General features: G+C 37.4%; 1 long non-coding RNA gene across 4 annotated transcripts; it reads left to right on the forward strand.

The window, feature by feature from the left end:
• The first annotated feature begins 1,004 nt into the window (after positions 1 to 1,004).
• On the forward strand, positions 1,005 to 5,513 carry LOC117629258. Of its 4 annotated transcripts, none has more exons than XR_004586044.1 (10): positions 1,005 to 1,454; positions 2,120 to 2,273; positions 2,353 to 2,475; positions 2,591 to 3,070; positions 3,183 to 3,439; positions 3,562 to 3,811; positions 3,908 to 4,256; positions 4,347 to 4,416; positions 4,518 to 4,599; positions 5,268 to 5,513. It is a non-coding gene; the product is annotated as an uncharacterized LOC117629258 (long non-coding RNA). The 4 variants fall into 4 exon arrangements; XR_004586046.1 differs by having other exon boundaries at positions 3,565 to 3,811; XR_004586047.1 differs by lacking the exon at positions 3,562 to 3,811.
• Positions 5,514 to 19,033: the final 13,520 nt, after the last annotated feature.

The raw sequence follows: 19,033 nt of genomic DNA on the forward strand, positions 1-19,033 counted from the left end.
CAGAGGGTCACCCACACAGTGCCCACGCACCACCACAATGTGGGTGTCCAAAGCGATACCGGCGATAGGAAAATCTCCAAACCGCCGGTCAATACTTATACCTACATGATCAACACATAGAGTGGAGCAACTTTTGTTCTTAGACCTATCCCAAAAAGTCACCTGAATTGACCAGAATTGGAGGCTGAAACTAGCCAAAACTTCCATCGCTTATTTACGTCTCAAAACGCAGAAATTTCTCATAAATTACACAACCAGCAGCTAGAAGACATTGATAGGATGAGAAAGCATACTTGGATCTTACGATTTGGTGGCCGGAATCACCAGAACGAGCTTTTGAAAAAATCTGTCAAAAATTGTCCAAAAACAGCCCGGATTTCTTCAGTTTCAGGCAAGCACCGGTGGTTCTAGTGGCTGAGGTTGGTCGAGATGGGAAGAGGGAGGTGGCCCGGTTCTTTTGGGACAGCTGCCACCCAAAACGATGGCATGTGGCGGTGGTGGCGACGGAAAAACCGTCGCTGTTGTTTCAAAGGGGGGGAGGGGTTGTTCGTGGGACAGGAGAGAGAGAGAGAGAGAGAGAGAGAGAGAGAGAGAGATCTTCTGGTTTCAAAAGCTACTTTCAAAAAATTATGATTTTGCCTCTACTTGAATTTTGATCTTATCTCTCTCGTGACAATTCGGATTTGCGCCCACTACGTGTGTACGGACTCATCTCGATGTGCTCTACGCAACGGTACAATTGAAATTCCCAAATTCCTTCCCGAATCAAAAGTCAACTTTTATACTAATAAAATATTCCATGGGCAAAATAGTCTTTTATCTGAATAAATTAATAATTAAAAATTTATTTAGGACCGGGATGTTACAAAACAGGTATAAAGACATCATAAAAAATTTGTGTTTATTTATGACGATTCCTTTATTCCCCCTTTAGCATTCTACATAACCACAGATGCCTAAACTGATTAGTTTTTATTTTATTTTTAAGAGGGTCATTTTTTGGTAATTCCCTCTTATGCCTAACGTCTGAGTCAACCCTAACCCAAAAAGTTCACTCTCCCTCGCAAACTCTCTCTGAAACTTCAGCTCCCTCTCAAACTCTAGCCCTAATTACTTCTAACTCCCTCTCAATTTTTTCACTCCCTCTAAAACTGTACCCTAAAACTTCATCTCCTGAAAAAATCTCTCCTTCAGTCCCTCGGAAACTCTCTCTTTCTTCTCTCTCCTCCATCATTGCCCCATTCCTACTAAAACCATCAGATGCTCAACCATTACGATTCATCATGAGAATCATTCTTCCATTCGACGATTCTCAAGCCAGCTCACACAATTTCTCAAGCCCAGATGCTCAGACGGAAGTTTAAGTCGACAATTGTGTGATTTCATCTATTAGTGAAGCATTTCCCTTTCCCCAAAAGTTAGGGTTTTGATCACACCCCACACCTCCTCTTCTGGTAAGCTTTTCTTCTCTCTTCACAACTAAAATTTAAGGTTAAACATTCTTTCTCTTAATACTGGGAAAGTCTTCAAATTTTTAAAATATTTTTTTACAGCTTTTTGCTGCGTTATGTTGCTAAATTTGTGATTGATTATCTTGGAACATGCTTGATGGTTCAATCTGATTTTGACGTGTCTTGGATTAAGAAAATTAATGAGGAAAAGGAATTGGTTTATTTGATAATTTGATTCCGTGGCTCTTGTATTTTCACGTAGAATTGAGTTTTGGGAATTTTAGTTTTTGATAGGTGTTTGCTTTCAGTCTAAGCTATAAACGTAATAGGGTCTTTTTTCTCATTCGTCAAGTTTGTAAAATACGTAGAGCTTGGCTTGGTATTGACCATTATGTAATTCATCAAACAAAATTCCTGCAACTCTCATATGAGAAAGACAGGTGAACCATTGCAAAGCTCATTGACTATGCAATGGGAACTCAATTGAAATAAAATAAGTAAGGACCCATTTTACCTGTTCAGAAGTGAAGGCGAAATAGAAACTTATTATCTTTCAAGGACTGAAAGTGTAGTTTTTTAGCCTAAAATTTACTGAATTTATGATTTTCATGAGTAGTCTGTGACATAAGTGTAGTTTTGTAACCTCGAGATTAACTACTGAATGGCAGGTATGCTGACATACAAACTTGCTGTTTTTCATTTAAAACAATGATTTTTTGGGATAAATATGACATATAAACTTCTGGAAAGGCAAAGTAAAGTACATGTAAATATCATTACAAAACAGGCCGTAAAGGGTATCTTGGAGTGGCCAAAAACTTGGTAAGTGTAAATGGTGAAACTGTTTTTTGTTGTCTTATTTGTGTATTTGCCCTATGCTAAATTTGATCCTCTTAAATAGTATGAGAAGAATGTAGTGGAGAAGGGTGAGGAAATTGATAGAGCTCTTCTATGGAAGTATGCACGTGAAGATAAAAATGGGTATATAGTTGATGAGGAGGTAGCTTTAATGGCTGAAAAGATTGTAAGTACTAATTAAGTTGGTTAATTTATGTTCTCTTTTGTTGACAATAAAAATTACTGAAACATGTCTATGATGTTGATTGTGATCACCTTCTTTTTGTTGATAATGGTTTCAGGATAACTTGATAAAGGAGAAAAAAGAAGGCACTTTAACCATTTCTGGGAATAATGATGTTTTGTCAATGGCTTTAGGGACCCCTGAACATGCTGGAAGGGTGTGGGGTGTGGGAGGCAATGTGAAGCCAAATACATATTTCAAAGTTCCTAAGAAGAAGAGCGAGTGTGTCTCGAAGATAATGTTGGAACAACGAGATTCTTTGATAATGGAGACAAGAAAGATGATGGAAGAGCAACAAAAAAGGCATGAAGCTGCACAACAAGTTCTTCAAAACCAAATCGAGATGCTAAAGGTGGTGATTAACACTCAAGTTCCTAATAACACATCTCTCCAATCCCCAAATGTACATCCATCTCCCATGTTATCCGAGAAAGCATTAACAAACATACAGAGAAAATTTGAGGATGATGAAAAACAAATTTGTGATGAAGAAGGTTGTGAGGATGTGGTGGAGCAAACTGAAATTGGGGTTATGAAGGTAATGCTGATTTTTTATTTACTTTGATACTATGCATATGAGACAATTTAGTTTACAGTTGGATATATTTGCTTGTATTATATTTGTGACTTGTCTTTTATATGCATATTAGGGGAAAGAATGCAAAATGGCTTTCGCTCAAAGGCAAATATTGTTGCAAGTGGCACAATAGTTAAGATTAATGTGCCAAACCAGCTAGTTCATAATGTTCCTTAGGGGGTGGGGAACATAAGAGTAGCTGTGAATTGTGCACTAATGAGAGATTCTCCACTACCAATCCCTGTGAAAGGAGTGTTAGAAACTGTTGGGGATGCCATTGGGTCGCAAGTAGCTTGGCCTCAAGATCTTATTGTCTTTGATGATAAAGTGGTAAAGTCATTTTCTTTTAAGCTTGTTATGTTTTCCATTCTAACTAATATATAAAAAATTGTATATATATATATATATATATATATATATATATAACCCTCTGCTATATGCAATAATTGTAGAAGAAGAGGGAAAATACAAAGGAAAAATTAGCAAAGTCTTTATTCAAGTCGATATCACAAACAATGCCAAAGTCTTGCAAGGTTTTATATGCACACGCACATCAAGTGATGTCCAAAGTCAGACTATCTCCACAAATATTGATGAGGACATATTTGGTGTACAAAAGATTGTATACATCTTTCAAGAACATGTTATCGCGTTCGCTGAAATGAGAGAAATAGGACAAACTATAATCACTGCTTATATTAGGTAATTGTAACTTGGTGTTCTATAATTTTCTTTTTCTCATATTGGCTGTTAATCTTGTGTCTCATTTAGTTAGTAACTATGGGAAATGGTTGGCAGCTATTTGTTTCGCTTGGTAAAAGGCCAACAAAGGGATCAAGTGATTGGATTTATGGACCCAGCGTGTACTGCACATGATCGAAGAGATGGGAATTTGAGGTCGGAATACATTACGAAATGTTTGAGACTAATGAGCATTGACGGTATCTTTTTGATTCCATATAATCCTGGGTAAGTAAAGTGGTTTGTTTTTTCACAAGGAATGTTTGACTATTACTAATATATTTTGAATTAACATTGGGGGACATTGGATCCTAACAATAATTGATGAGGACAAAGATAATGTGTGTGTCATGGATACTCTTGGGGCTTATCACCCTCATGAAGCGTGGAAAATTGTTGTAAATGAGTAAGTCCGTCTCTCTTAGTTATTTCCTTAATATGTAAATTTTTTGCATTTGGCTTACAGTCTATAACAAGTGTTATTTATGTGCTAAAGTGGGATAAAAACTTTCAATGCACAAATTGGGAGACGACCTCGTAAATTACCGACATGGATTATGCTTTCGGTATGCTTTTATTTCACAAACATTGTAAGATTAATTTTAAGGAACCTAACTAACTAAATGTTGAATTGTTGTGTAAAAATGTATGGTGCTCCTAAACAAAGGGATGGCAAGTCATGTGGGTATTTCGTGATGAGATACATGAAGGATATTTGTGAAGATTCCTCCCTTGAATTTCGAAATAAGGTACTTATGGAAATTATGCGACTTCTGTTTTTTGGACTATAATATAATCTGGTTTTGGAATGTGGTAATTTTTTCCTGCGTTAGAGGCTTTTGCATTTTGTGTTTGTGCTATATGCATTAAACCAATTTTCATGAATTATTCTCACATTTCTATTATGTTAAATGAAGTGATATACATTTTCCCAAATGTAGAATACTCACAGTAATGCATTTGTCTACTTTGCTCCTAATTTTAATTATATCTTTTGTGTAGTATAAAATCCTATATTTGCAAATAACCAGTTGTTTAGAGAATGAGCAATGTGACTCTGTTTTTTTGGTAGTTGGGTCTGTGTTAATCAAGAAGAAATGCTAGTTGTGCTTGTCCAGCTCTCTACCCCATCACATAATCATTTAATTGATAGTTGAAACATGAAGTGAGATCCATTTAATGACTTCTTAATATCTAACTAGATTGGTAGACAAATTAGATTTTCTTGTTCACCAATATGATTTCTTAAATTTGCATATTGGTTAATTTGAACTGACAACATATCTTATGAAATTTAGTACCTTACACTTTTTAAGCTTATGTTCATATTACACACTGTTTGTGTTTACATTCTACATGTGTTTTTTTTTTTTTTTTTTTTTTTTTTTTTTTTTTTTTTTTTTTTTTCCCTTTCCAGTATAGAGCTAGACGGAAGGACATGTACACCCAAATGGAATTGGATGAGGTGCGAGAAGAATTAGCAACTCATGTCCTAGAATGGCTTTTTTGCTTAAGCTAAACATTCCTTCATTTTACATGTGATTTCGCCTATACATAGACAAGTATGGATAATTTGTGGTGTAGGGCTGAAAAAATTGTGATTTGGATGTGACAAGTATGGATCATTCAATTATTTTGCTTATATATATATATATATGGACAAGTATGGATATATTTAAATTACTATTTATATAAAAAAAAAAAAATTTGTATGAGCAATGACAACACAACATGATTTGGAAATGATGCCTTTTTGATACTAAGACAGTAACTATGTAAAGTGTGATGTGAAACAAGCAAAATACTTACCCTTTCCTTACATAAGTGATTCCTATTGTTTATAACAATTTCAGTTTTCCAGAAATAACTGAAGTTGAAGGATAAAAATAACCAGACATCTATAATCACTGATGACTAAAACTAGAAGTAGCATCAGCATTTATGCAACAACCAACACTATTGGAGGCTTTTCGCGTCCGCAAAATAAAAAAAGTGATGACATATAACATAATTTACAACAACACTTTGTTTTTGTGATGTTGTAATTGATAATACGCATCAGTATAGCAGATACCACTGATGCTGTAATACCTCTTTAACCTCCTCCCTTTTGAAACTATTGATGCTGTTTTGGGTTTAAGTGTCAGAGGTCAACGTTTTTTTAGCACACAGAAATCATTTACGCATCGGATTTTACCAAATATTCGATGTGGTAATGAGAAAAAGGCCACAGATAATATCCGTTGCCTATTATATGGTAATAGGCAGCATGCTTGAATGCCACGGTATTTATGGGTAATAGGCAACTGATTTTATCAGTTGCTAAAGGCCTTTTATGGCATAGTGGTGCATGATTTGGATGGGTAGTAGACTCATATTGGGCATGTTGGTACAACACAAGGATCCTTAACTCTTAAAACCTTGCAGGCACATCACCCATTGTGTGAGGGAGGACAAAGAGGAGGGAGGAGAAGTCGGTGGAGAACTCAGCAGTAGCAAGGGGAGGGACAAAAGCATGGATATGACAAAAGGTTTACCAATTTAGGCTCCAAGACTCTCACAAGGAAGATAGATACATGTCTCACAGAGAAGAGAGAAAGGAAGAACAAAAATGATGAGAGGAGAAAAGGAGAGGAAAGAGGAGGAAAAGAGGAAAGGATGAGAGGGGAGGATGAGAAATGATTTCCTGCCCCGAGGGACGGTCTCATGAACATGGTAACCTAGGCTACAGCCTAGTGAACTTGGATTTATATAGACTAAATTAATACCATAGCCTAGGCCACTCAAACAAAATATTATTAACTAATCCCACTATAAACATAGTACATGATACGTACCTCTTTGTTTATGTGTATCTGCTCTTCATTTTGCCATACATATTTCCAAAGAAATGTTCTTGTAAACATGTTGTGCTATAAGTCTGCAACTAATAGGATTGACAATGGCATTACAATCCTTAGATTTAGTTTATCTGGTGTCCTTCTTAGTAATTTTGATATTCATGCAAAACTCAAGGTGCAACATGAAGCAAAGCCTACCTGCACAAATAAACAAGAAGCATAAAACGACACTATGTTTGAAAACAAAAAATTTCTTCTTTTTTATTTACTTTTTATTTTAAGGACTTAAACAAAAACTAAAAGCTACCACATCAAGAAAAAACACACTAGTGAAAGAAAAATAATAAACATGATCATATCATCTTGTGCACTTGAACAATAACTCCCCCCCTAAAGATATACCAAGGATGAAGACAATTATAGCACCCAAGAAAAAGAAGATGAAAAATAGGGGTATAAACTAAAACACAAAAATAAAAAGACCATAATTAAACACAAATGACCATGCTCAACAGCCAAGAACATAGAATAAACACGTACAAAATGCATATAGTGATCACCACTCTCGCCCTTTAAAAAAAAAAAAAAAAAAATTTAAAAAATGCTAACTTTATCAAGCTTTCTACAAGACCCATGAAACAGGTGTTAAATCAATGTGCTCAAGTCAATCGACTTTAAGACAATGGGTGTTAAAGCACCCCTTCCAAGGTATCAGTAATATCAGTACTAGTAATGATGATGGTGATGGCGATCATATTATTGTTGACAAATGTCGGTTCAGTCTGGCACCTCTTGATATGTCGTCTGAAGTGCGGGGAAATTCCATTTCGTTGTATCGGGTTCTTGGTGCATGTCGAGGGCATTTGCGGGTGACCGAGTTTGTGCTTGGTAATCATTTGTGTGTCTGGGAGTTGGATGCAGGTGGTGATAATTTGAAATGGCGTTTGGTGGTCGACAAAGTTCCCTTCTTCGAGGTGGATTCTTCCTATTATGAAGATGTTTCTTTGACGCCTCTAGATGAGTGTGCAAAAACTGCGATAGGTTTCCACCCGAGTATTGGGGATACCATCTACGTAGATGCTCAGAAAATTACCAAGTGGAACTTTGGTGCAAGAATGTTTGAGTTAGTTCCAGAGATTCCAAGTCAGGACTCGCGTTGGAATCTCAATTACATCCACCCATTTGTGCTCCCATGGTGGCCCACACCCGTTCTTAGCCTCTAAACTACTCTACTATAGCGAAAAGTGTGTAGAGCTCTAGCTCTGACTCTAGCTTTGATGCATGACCACCTTATTCCATTCTCTGGTTACTGGCTCCTTTGGCTTTGGCTTGTGTTCGTATTGGTGCTTCGAGGTTTCGATTTTGGTGTAGTGGGTGATTATTGTGTGACTATCTTCGTATTTGTGCGCTTATTTTATTTGCCGATATGTGTGTTCTGGTTTTTTTGTAGTTTGTTTTTTGTGTTTTTTTTTTTTGGTTGTATCTTGCATATTCATCCTGAGATGCTGAAGGATTCCTCAGGCATCCGACAATTTCCTTTAAATTGAATTCAATTTTGGACATCAATAATATGGTTGACAAAATTTCATTGGGTTGGAAGTTAGATCAGTCTCATATTTGTGATGCCATAATAGCTGATGGCGAACAAGTTCAGAGTAAGGGTTGTTGTGTTGCGGTTCCTTTAGCCATCGGGACTTGTGTATATACCTCCGATATGTTTGCTTTGCCATTTGGAGGCTGTGACATTGTGTTAGGGGTTCAATGGTTGAGAACTTTTGGTCCAATCTTGTGGGACTTTGAGAGATTAACTATGAAGTTTTGGCATGGGAATGAGCAAATTTGTTTGTCCAGTTCTAAGCCTCAGCCTCCACAACCTATTTCTTGTCATTAGATGGACAAGTTGTTGCATTCAGGTTGTTATGGTGTGATTCTCTGTGCTGTAGAATGTGAAAATATGACCAAACCTGCAGATGATTTATCCTCACCACAACAGAATGAATTGCAAGCCTTGTTGGATTCTTTTTCTGCAGTCTTTGGCACCCCAAGTACTCTACCTCCTATGAGAGAACATGATCATCGGATTCGACTGATTTATGGTTGTAAACCACCAAGCATTAGACCATATGTTTATGGACCACTTCAAAAGTCAGAAATTGAAAAGTGCGTCAAAGAGCTGCTGGACTCTGGATTTATAAGGAACAGTCATAGTCCTTTTTCTTCTCCTGTTTTGTTGGTCAAGAAGAAGGATAGCACATGGAGAATGTGCATGGATTACAGACAATTAAACGAGTTAACTATAAAGGATAAATATCCAATTCCACTTATTGATGATCTGTTGGATGAATTGCATGGGGCAAAGTATTTTTCCAAATTGGACTTGAGGAGTGGCTATCATCAGATTAGAGTTCATCCAGAAGATATTGAAAAAACAGCTTTTCGGACTCATGAGGGACATTATGAATTCCTTGTTATGCCCTTTGGTTTGACAAATGCTCCTGCCACATTTCAAGGTTTGATGAATGAGATTTTCCGAAATTGTTTACGGCAGTTTGTCTTGGTATTTTTTGATGATATTCTCGTTTACAGTACTTCATGGTCAAATCATTTGAGGCATTTACATACTATTTTGGAAATTTTGAAGCATCATCAACTTTTTGTCAAGATGTCCAAGTGTGCCTTTGGAGTTTCTACTATTGAATATTTGGGCCACATCGTCTCTAGGCAAGGAGTTTCAGCTGATCCTTCCAAATTAAACGCAGTTGTTGATTGGCCTGTACCTACTTTTGTTAAAAGTTTGAGAGGATTTTTGGGTCTCACAGGCTATTTTCAAAAATTTATTCCTCACTATGGTAGGGAAAGTTTCCCTTTGACTCAGTTAACCAAGAAGGATGGATTTTTGTGGACTCTAGAGGCTACTGCTGCCTTTCACAAACTCAAGGAACTCATGTTTCAGAATAGTCCTCAGTCTTGATTCGGTTTGGAGGACCAAAGTTTTTGCTGCTCATCACTCAGTTCCTACGGCTGGTCATGCTAGTTTCTTGAAGACTTATCAAAGGCTTTCTCGGAGTTTTTATTGGCCAGGTATGAAACATGATGTGCAGAAAATGGTAGCTGAATGTCCAACTGTCAACAACACAAGTATGAAATTGTGACTCCTGCTGGATTATTGCAACCCTTGCCTATACCAGATGAGGTGTGGATTGATATCTCAATGGATTTTATTGTTGGATTACCCCCTTGCCAAGGGAAATCTGTTATTTTTGTGGTAGTTGATCATCTGAGCAACTATGCCATCCTTATTCAGCTGCTACCATTGCTCAGCTCTTTGTGGACCATGTGTTTAAGTTACATGGTATGCCTAGCTCCATTGTTTGTGACAGGGATCCAATATTTGTTAGTGACTTATGGAAAGAATTCTTTAAATTGCATCATGTAGTCTTACAGATGAGCTCTGGTTACCATCCACAAATTGATGGCCAAACTGAAGTGGTTAATCGGTGTTGGGAGACCTATTTGAGGTGCTTTGCTGCAGCTCAACCCAAAAAATGGTTGCTTTGGTTATCTTGGGCTGAATTTAGCTATAATACAGCCTATCATACATCAACCAAGTTAACCCCATTTGAAGTTGTTTATGGTCGGCCCCCACCCACGGTTACACCATATGAGCCAAGCATTACAAGATTCGCCAATGTTGACAGAAGCTTGGCTGCGTGAGACAAATTGTTGACCTTGCTGAAATCTAATCTCCTTATGGCACAGAATCGAATGAAGACACAAGCTGATAAACATCGCTTCGAAAGAGAATTTCAGGTTGGGGATATGGTGTATTTACGATTGGTACCTTATCGGTTACAGTCCTTGGCTGCTCACTCATACCAGCCGAAATTTTATGGACCTTATGAGATACTGGAGAAGTTGGTGTTGGCGTGACTTGTGGATATTGACTTACTTTCCTTACACACCAAGAATTCCTATTATAATTGTAATTGATTTACTTTAATTCCTGATTTCAAACTGCAAATAGATTTAGGAATTTATTATTTACTTGCCCATTCAGGTTTCGTTGTATTATAAATATGACCTCCTACAAGGAGAAGAATACACAGAAAATTCCCACAAACAAATATTCTCTCATAGTTTTCATATTTTAGCATGGTATCAGAGCCTAGTTCGATCTAGGGACCTGTGCTTGTGTTCTTCTTGAAATTTAAGTGCTCTTCTCCCCCCTTGAGAGGGGGGAGGGGGAGTGAAAGGGATATGTTTATTGACCTATCCCAATTACCTTGACATATTTCCATGAAGATGTTGCTTATTTCTTGACTCCGACGACCCCTTCTCTTCAAGGGGAGAGGAGGATTGAAGAGAAGTTGTGTCTGAGTGAATTAGCTAAAGTTTATATGGAAGAATTTATTGTTGCCATTGTCTCTACTGCCGTGCTCACAGGGTTTATGTGTTCTGCCTTATCTACAGCCGTGCTCACAGGGTTTCTGTGTTCTGCCTTATCTACAGCCGTGCTCACAGGGTTTCTGTGTTTTGCTATGTGCCCTATTTTTTAGGGTTTGCTCTTGTGTTTCCGCTGTGAACTTTGTTTTAGTTTGTCACTTGTTTCACTCGTGGTTGATTAAAAGATCTTCTCTACAATTGGTGCTTCTCAAGTATGGTGTCCTGTGACTCGCTTGTCAAGTTGGGCCTGCGAAATATCTTTGCCCAACTTGAGGGGGAGTGTTGGCGAGTCCTTATTTCATAAGAATTTTGGTTACTTACCAATTATATTTTGTCCTATTGTAATAGATATTATTTTATTTAGTGTTATGGGGGTTGATGATTTTTTCAACCCTCATGGAGGTAGCACCACCGACTCATTCTCTTATTCTCCACCAACCATCGTTGAGTTGAGTGCCCAGATGGCTCCGCTCCTACAGATGCAGACTTTGACCCCGAACCCGATCCAGAATCCCTCGACGACCCCGACCCCGACCCTCGACTATGACGACGACGACCCCGACCCCGACTCCGAAGACGACCCCGACCCTGACTCGAAACGACCCAGACCCCGACTCCGAAGATGACCCCGACCCCAACTCCGAAGACGACCCCGACCCCCACTCCGATGATGTTTGTCTCTGATTCAGACCCTGATCCGATTTCGACTCCGACTCCGACCTCGACTCAGGCTCAGATTCCGATCCCAATTCCTACTCAACCTGTATCCTATGCATCTTCCGCTGCACAGATTATGACTTCTCGACTAACGACCCCGACACATGGACCAGATTGCGCATTTTGTGAAATCCGAGGATCAATTGGCGGATATTTTGACAAAGGCGATTTCCAGTAAAGCATTCCACAATTCACTAGATCAGTTGGGCATTGGCGACATCTATGCACCAACGTGAGGGGGAGTGTTGGCGTGACTTGTGGATATTGACTTACTTTCCTTACACACCAAGAATTCCTATTATAATTGTAATTGATTTACTTTAATTCCTGATTTCCTACTGCAAATAGATTTAGGAATTTATTATTTACTTGCCCATTCAGGTTTTGTTGTATTATAAATATGACCTCCTACAAGGAGAAGAATACACAGAAAATTCCCACAAACAAATATTCTCTCATAGTTTTCATATTTTAGCAGTTGGGACCAGTGGCTTACAAACTCCAATTGCCTACTGGTTGTAAGATCCACCCCGTATTTCATGTCTCTTGTTTAAAGAAGCATTTGGGAACTCACGTGACTCCTTCGTTAACATTACCTCGAATTACGGAAGATGGTATTGTGCAAGATGAGCCACTGGCTATTTTGGAAAGGAAGTTAGTCAAACGTGGTAATGCTGCAGGGGTGGATGTCTTAGTGCATTGGAAGGGTCACACACTAGAGGATGCCACGTGAGAGGACTACCATGACCTCAAGGCCAGATTTCCAGATTTCATTGCCCAGGTTGAAGCTGCTTTCAATTCCAGATGAATCATGTTGCACTTTCTGTAGCACCTCTGTTTTTGTTCTAATAAGTTTTCAATGCTTGTAAACTTAGCTTTAAAGGGAGGGGTAATGATAGGAATTAGGAGTTGGAGCCAAAACTGTAAAACAGTTTTGGATAGTTAGTTAGCCACGTGTCAAGTTTTAGTTGGGGAATCTGTTACAATTACTGTTGTATCCTCTACGGTGGTTTTATTACCAATTGGGGAGCCATTGTACGTCTTGTTGGGAAATATACAGAAAATATTCTTTGGGTTCTCTCTGTTCTTGGTTAATGTCTAAGGTTGAAAGATAGAGTCCTATCAGAAAGTAACTAGCCTTCAGATTCAATTGCAGTAAGGTATCTATGCCATTCCTTCGTGTTTCCTCAGGAAGACATGATAAGATCAAATCCAAAATTGAATCTTTATGAATGCCTTCAAGATAAGTCTGCAAAGCCTCTATTTCTGTTTGGATTGGTAATCCTTATGAAAGGGCATCTTCTAGTGCAAGTGCTCCTGCAAAGAACCACAAAACATATATATCATTGTCAAGAAGTAACTTATAGGCTTAGAAAATCACTGATGAGGTTAATACACATTAAGTTCTCTTCTAAATAAAACGTTGGGAGTGAATGGAAAGAATAATAATATTCACCAATTCGACATAGAATGCAAGCTTGTGAGCAGAGTGAGTCTGACGAGCTTCTTCAGACCTTGCATAGATTGCCACACACAAGGCATTTATCTACAAAAAGTACCTAAACATCCTTATTAGAGACATTAATACAGACAAACGTACCATGTACCACCCAATGTAGAACTATTTAAGCAAGATTCATCAGTTATTATCTCAAATACATGCCTTAACCCTCTGAACAAGGCTTTATAATCTAGAAAAGCGAGCAAAACTAGAAGCACATTTATATATTTAAAACAGTTTACTAAAACCCTTTTTTCTGGTTTTAAATAATCCCTCAATATAATTGTGTCACCATTTTCACTAAAACCCTTTTTATTCCAGACAGTTCAAATATAAATCAACAACAAATTAGGACCATAAATCCACATTTTGGTGTTTTTATCCATTCTTAGGTGATTTGAGCATGCATCTTACATGAAGATTTGCTTATGCCATTTTCTCAATCTGGGATGTCTTCTCACTTGCAATGGCTGCTGCCAGTTCTGCTTTTGCTAATTACTCAACCTTTTCCAACTTCATTTCTGCTTAATTTTCCTGCATTCACTTAAAATTATCAACTTCAATTCACCAGTCATCATCTGCTGACGCACCACAAAGAAATATATATATATATATATATATATATAACTATATAACATAGAATTTAAAAAGAAAGTGACAGCACCAAAATAATTATGCACCGTGTGTTCAAGTTCTGTCTTAAATTTCTCTTCAAGCTTTTCTTGAAGTGACTTGAGTGCAGCAGCTGCTTTTGCTCTCTCTCTCTCTCTCTCTCTCTCTCTAATTCCTGAAAAACCAAAAAAGAAAAAAAGTACGAACAATAACTACATCTGAAGAACTATTTGTAGGTCCTGATCCTGAATAGTCACAACAAACTGGATCTGGGGGTGGGGAAGAATCTCATGTGACTCTGTGCATATGCAAGTTTCATATCTCCACTCTGTTTCAATTGCAGTAAGGTATCTGTGCCATTCCTTCGTGTTTCCAAGTTGTTGAAAACATCATCGACCGATGATTATATAGAATATATATAGATTAGGCTTATTATCACAAAACATTCCTAAGGTTTACGAAACTATCAGATTGCATCCTTAATGTTTTTTTGTGTCACTTATGGTCCTCAAGGTTTGTATGTGCAATCACAAATGGTCCCTGCCGTTAGGTTCTATCAAAAACTCTGTTAGTTTGCTGACGTGGCATACATATATATCACAAAACATCCCTGAGGTTTACAAACTTATCACAAATGGTCTCTATGAATTTTTTTTATTTTTTAATTTAAAATTCATAAAATTTTGATTTTCTTTTTAAAATTATTTATAAATGAAAAAATCATTTATAGAAGGATTTTAATCTTGAGGACCATTTATGAACCCTAAACCTTTAGTTTTTTTCATTTTAAAATTTTATGAATTTTAAATTATTTTTAAAAAACTTCATTAGTTTGTTGATGTGGCATATATATGGAGCCAACATCTACAATAATATAGTGTCACATGTATTTAAAATTTAACATATATTTTAAAATAATTATAATTCATAAAATTTTAAAAAGAAAACAAAAATTTTATGAATTTAATTTTAAAAAATTAAAAATTTTCATAAGGACCATTTGTGATAGGTGTGTGAACCTCAAGGATGTTTTGTGATATACATATATGCCACGTCAGCAAACTAACAGAGTTTTTGACGGAACCTAACGGCAGGGACCATTTGTGATCATGCATATTAACCTTAACGACCACGAATGACAAAAAATAATATTAAGGATGCAATCTGATAGTTTCATAAACCTTAGAGACGTTTTGTGATAATAAACCTATAGATTATAATAATAGGTAAGCCTGTGGTGGCAGTTCATTTGGGGGCCATCAAGGCAACAAGAAAGTCTCTGTAATCCCACGATGGGATGTTGTCACTGTCACATAGTGCATCTCTGAGTTCATACAAAAACACAATAATCTTTAATTGAGAATAAGGGAGAAGAAAGAAGAAGACATATGAAAAGCACTTACCTTGCACTTGTAGAAGATTTCTAGATGAGAAAGAATGATAGAGGGTTTGGGGTTAGAGAGAATCGCAAGGATTTGGGGTCGGATAGAACCAGAGGGGGTTTTGGGTTATTTGAAAGATAAACCAACCCCAGAGGTCATGGAATAGTACCAATAACCTAAGAAGCTATTTTAGAAAAACAGATTATGAAATAAAACATCAACCCATCCATAATTCATTTTATACAAAGGAAGGAGAAACATAACCAACATCGAAGAATAGAATTCACGACCTAAGACGATGTGGAATAGGATCAATATTATTGACAAAAGTAGGGGAGTAACACATACGTTCATCTACCCAGCAGTCATGACCATGTTTAAAAATAAATAGCAAACACGAACCATTTTCATATATTGGATCCAAAACCATTGGCATGCTCAAGAAATAACTTTCTGCAAACGTTTTTCGGTGCACCTGTGTCAGCTTGTCTAATGACCGATTCTTATAGGCCAACTACCCCTACCAGAATCACAATTATATCCAACTCACCTCATACGCTAGTGAGAGTGTTCATTTACCAGTTACACCCTGTCGACTAAACTTTGCACGTAGGATATTGCTAAAGCTGGGCCGCATAACCCCTTCGAAGTATGCATCCAATGCAGGATGGATGCTACGCCCCCATCACCCACATGTCATCTAGGATATTGCTCACAAGCAAGCACCCTCCAATCTCAACTATCCATAATGACAACAAAAAATAAAAATAAATAAAAAATAAAAAATCTCAAGCATCCATAAAACCAAGCACATATGGCAACCAAAATAATGCAACTTTTGCACACAACATTATTTATCATGTCATACATACACAAAATACAAGTTCAGGAGTGAATCCCCCTACCTGAAATCCAAAGCTTAAGACTGACTTGTGGTATGTGCCTTCAAGCTCAAATTTTCCTTGCTTGGGCAACTAATTCCTAGTCCAACAAATATGTTGCTAAAAATTCTTTTTTTAAATTTAGTCCTTATACTTATACTTATACTTATCTTTAATTGCACTTTGATCCTCATACTTATCAATAATTTCTGTTATTTACACTTTGGCCCTTATACTTTTTCCAAATTACATTTTATCCTTCATACTTTTTAATACTTGTAAATAGATCCTTGAAGTCTCAAGTAATTGCAATATAGTCCATGTACTTTATGAAAATCACAAAATCATCCCAAAGTCCTTGAATTTCCATTCATGATCCCAAAACGGTAAGTTTCACGGTACGGTATGGTTTGAAAATGTGCGAGTTCTTTTACGTCTTTTCTTTTTCCACATTCATTTTTTAATATGGTCATAAAAGTATGCAGCTAGTTTCTCAATACAAACTTGAGAAGGTAACAACAAATTCCCAATAAGATCAGGTTCTCATATTAATTTTCAGAAAAGAATAACACGACAAGGGCTTCTCCAACTTCACATGCAAGTCAGTAAGGAAGGCCATAGAGAATTAGGATCACCACTTCCTGAATTGTCTCATCAATGACTCGATGCAGATTGGCTATGAACCTTTTCTTGTGAACATGGGAGTCACCCCACAAATACAAAGGAAGCTGGTCAGAATCACAAGTCAAAATTACAAGCTAAGACCGCAAGGAAAAACCCTAACAGAGGAGAGAGAAAGAAAGAACAAAAATGATGAGAGGAGAAAAGGAGAGGAGATGGGAGGAAAAGAGGAAATGATGAGAGAGGAGGATCTCCTGCCAGAGGGACGGTCACATGAACATGGTAACCTGGGCCATAGTCTAGGGAACATTTTTTTATATAGACTAAATTAATCTTGTCATGCCCCGGATCCGGGAGTCGGCAGAAACCCCGAGCCCGGCGCGTGAGAAAAAAATAAAAACATTCTGTCACGCCCCGGACCCGAGGGTTGGCAGAAACCCCGCGCCCGGGGGGTGAGAAAATAAAATAAAAAGAAGCCGAGACATGGGTTTAAAATAAACTTCTCTTATAAAAATAGCTTCCAAAATCTTACAACTTTACAATAAATAAATACAGCTCTTACTCTCATTTAATTCAGCCTCAACTGGTTAACTCATTTTCTTGCCCACTAATTCATCTGAAAAATTAAACAGGGTGAGGGATGAGCAACCACAGCTCAGTAGGGACATGAGACCTTACCACAGTAAATTGATATAACTAAATTAAGTGACATGCAATCACACAGCCAAATATCATATTAATAATAATAATAATGTATGAATGCTCTTCATCTACTCCCGTTAATTCATATAACTGGACAAGCAGACCTGCAAGTCCCATACCATGCTTATGTTACTAAAAATTGTGGTTTTTCCCTTTTTATAAAATTCTTATTCAAAACTTTTAGATATAAATAATAAACAAAATAAATATTAAACAGTAAAGTAAAATAAAGAGCTAAGTAAACAAATAAATAAAACAAGTTAAGATTAAGAAAGCAAGCCTGGTATAGTGAAAGCACGTCAAAGACGCTGTCCTAAAGCCTTTGTAGCCTCCCTACGTGCAGGTAATGACGGTCTACAAGACTCCAAGATACGACCCCAATACGCAGGCTTAAGATCCGCTATGAGCACGTTCACAGTCGGATAGAAAACTCCAAGCCACAGAACCGTTGCCCAAAAATAATATAGAAAGTATGGAATATGTGAAAGTATGAGAATAGAGAAATCTGATTGTAGTGTATTTTAAATGTGAAGGAGGAGTGGCCTTTTATAGGCATCCAAAACTCGTAACCTCCAAACACATTTAACCATAAAAGTTGGTGGCAATGAATAGAAAATAAAAACTGAAAATTAAACAATTTGTAACTCCTATAATAAATAAAAGAAACTAGCCAAAAATTAAAACAGAAAATAAAACGTTTTAAAATTTAAAATCCTTTCAAATAATAACAATCCCCCACAAAGGGTTTTAAAATTTTAAAATTGTAAAATATAAAGAAAATATACATATGGGCAACATAATACTATGCAATAGGTGTAGGTGCCTTCCGGGCTTGAACCTTCACTTAGTGATGATAGTTTCCATTTGAGGAACCTGAGTGTACACAGTATTCAACTCGGTACCTTTGACCAAACTTCAACATATCCCACACATAGTATTGGTTGAGGCTTGGAAGCGGGGTAGCGCTATTTATGGCCATGCGCTAATCTTGATTCTCATGAGAGTTGCTAGAGAATAGCCCAATTCTCACAGTCGCGGCCTCACGACGTCTCTCACTTAGGTGAGTTCTCCAAGAGTACATGTGACCTGCACTCTGCGGGAGATTGCCCGCCTCGAAACTCATTCAGGGATAACTCCCTTCCTAACGTCACATTATATAGCACTGATGTCATAGGGATGAGCATGAGGACATCTCTGGGATGCCTCCACATGATATAAACAGTGCTCAATGAGTCACGCAGTATGGATTGTTTCTACCCATTGAACTTCCTTCATGGGATCGCCAATCACAGAAGTTGGGTTACCTCCCTAGGTGACTCCCTTATGGGCTTAAGCCCATCCCCCTCGACATTTCTAGGACTCTGCTCCTAGAAAGACCTTTAGTCAATTGGTCAGCAATGTTGTTCTCCGACTTCACATACTCCAAAGACACAATGTTCTTACTTAATAGACTCTTCATAGATTTATATCTCACATGTATGTGT

The sequence above is a fragment of the Prunus dulcis genome, chromosome 5, assembly GCF_902201215.1.
Source record: "Prunus dulcis chromosome 5, ALMONDv2, whole genome shotgun sequence".
Classification (NCBI taxonomy): domain Eukaryota; kingdom Viridiplantae; phylum Streptophyta; class Magnoliopsida; order Rosales; family Rosaceae; genus Prunus; species Prunus dulcis.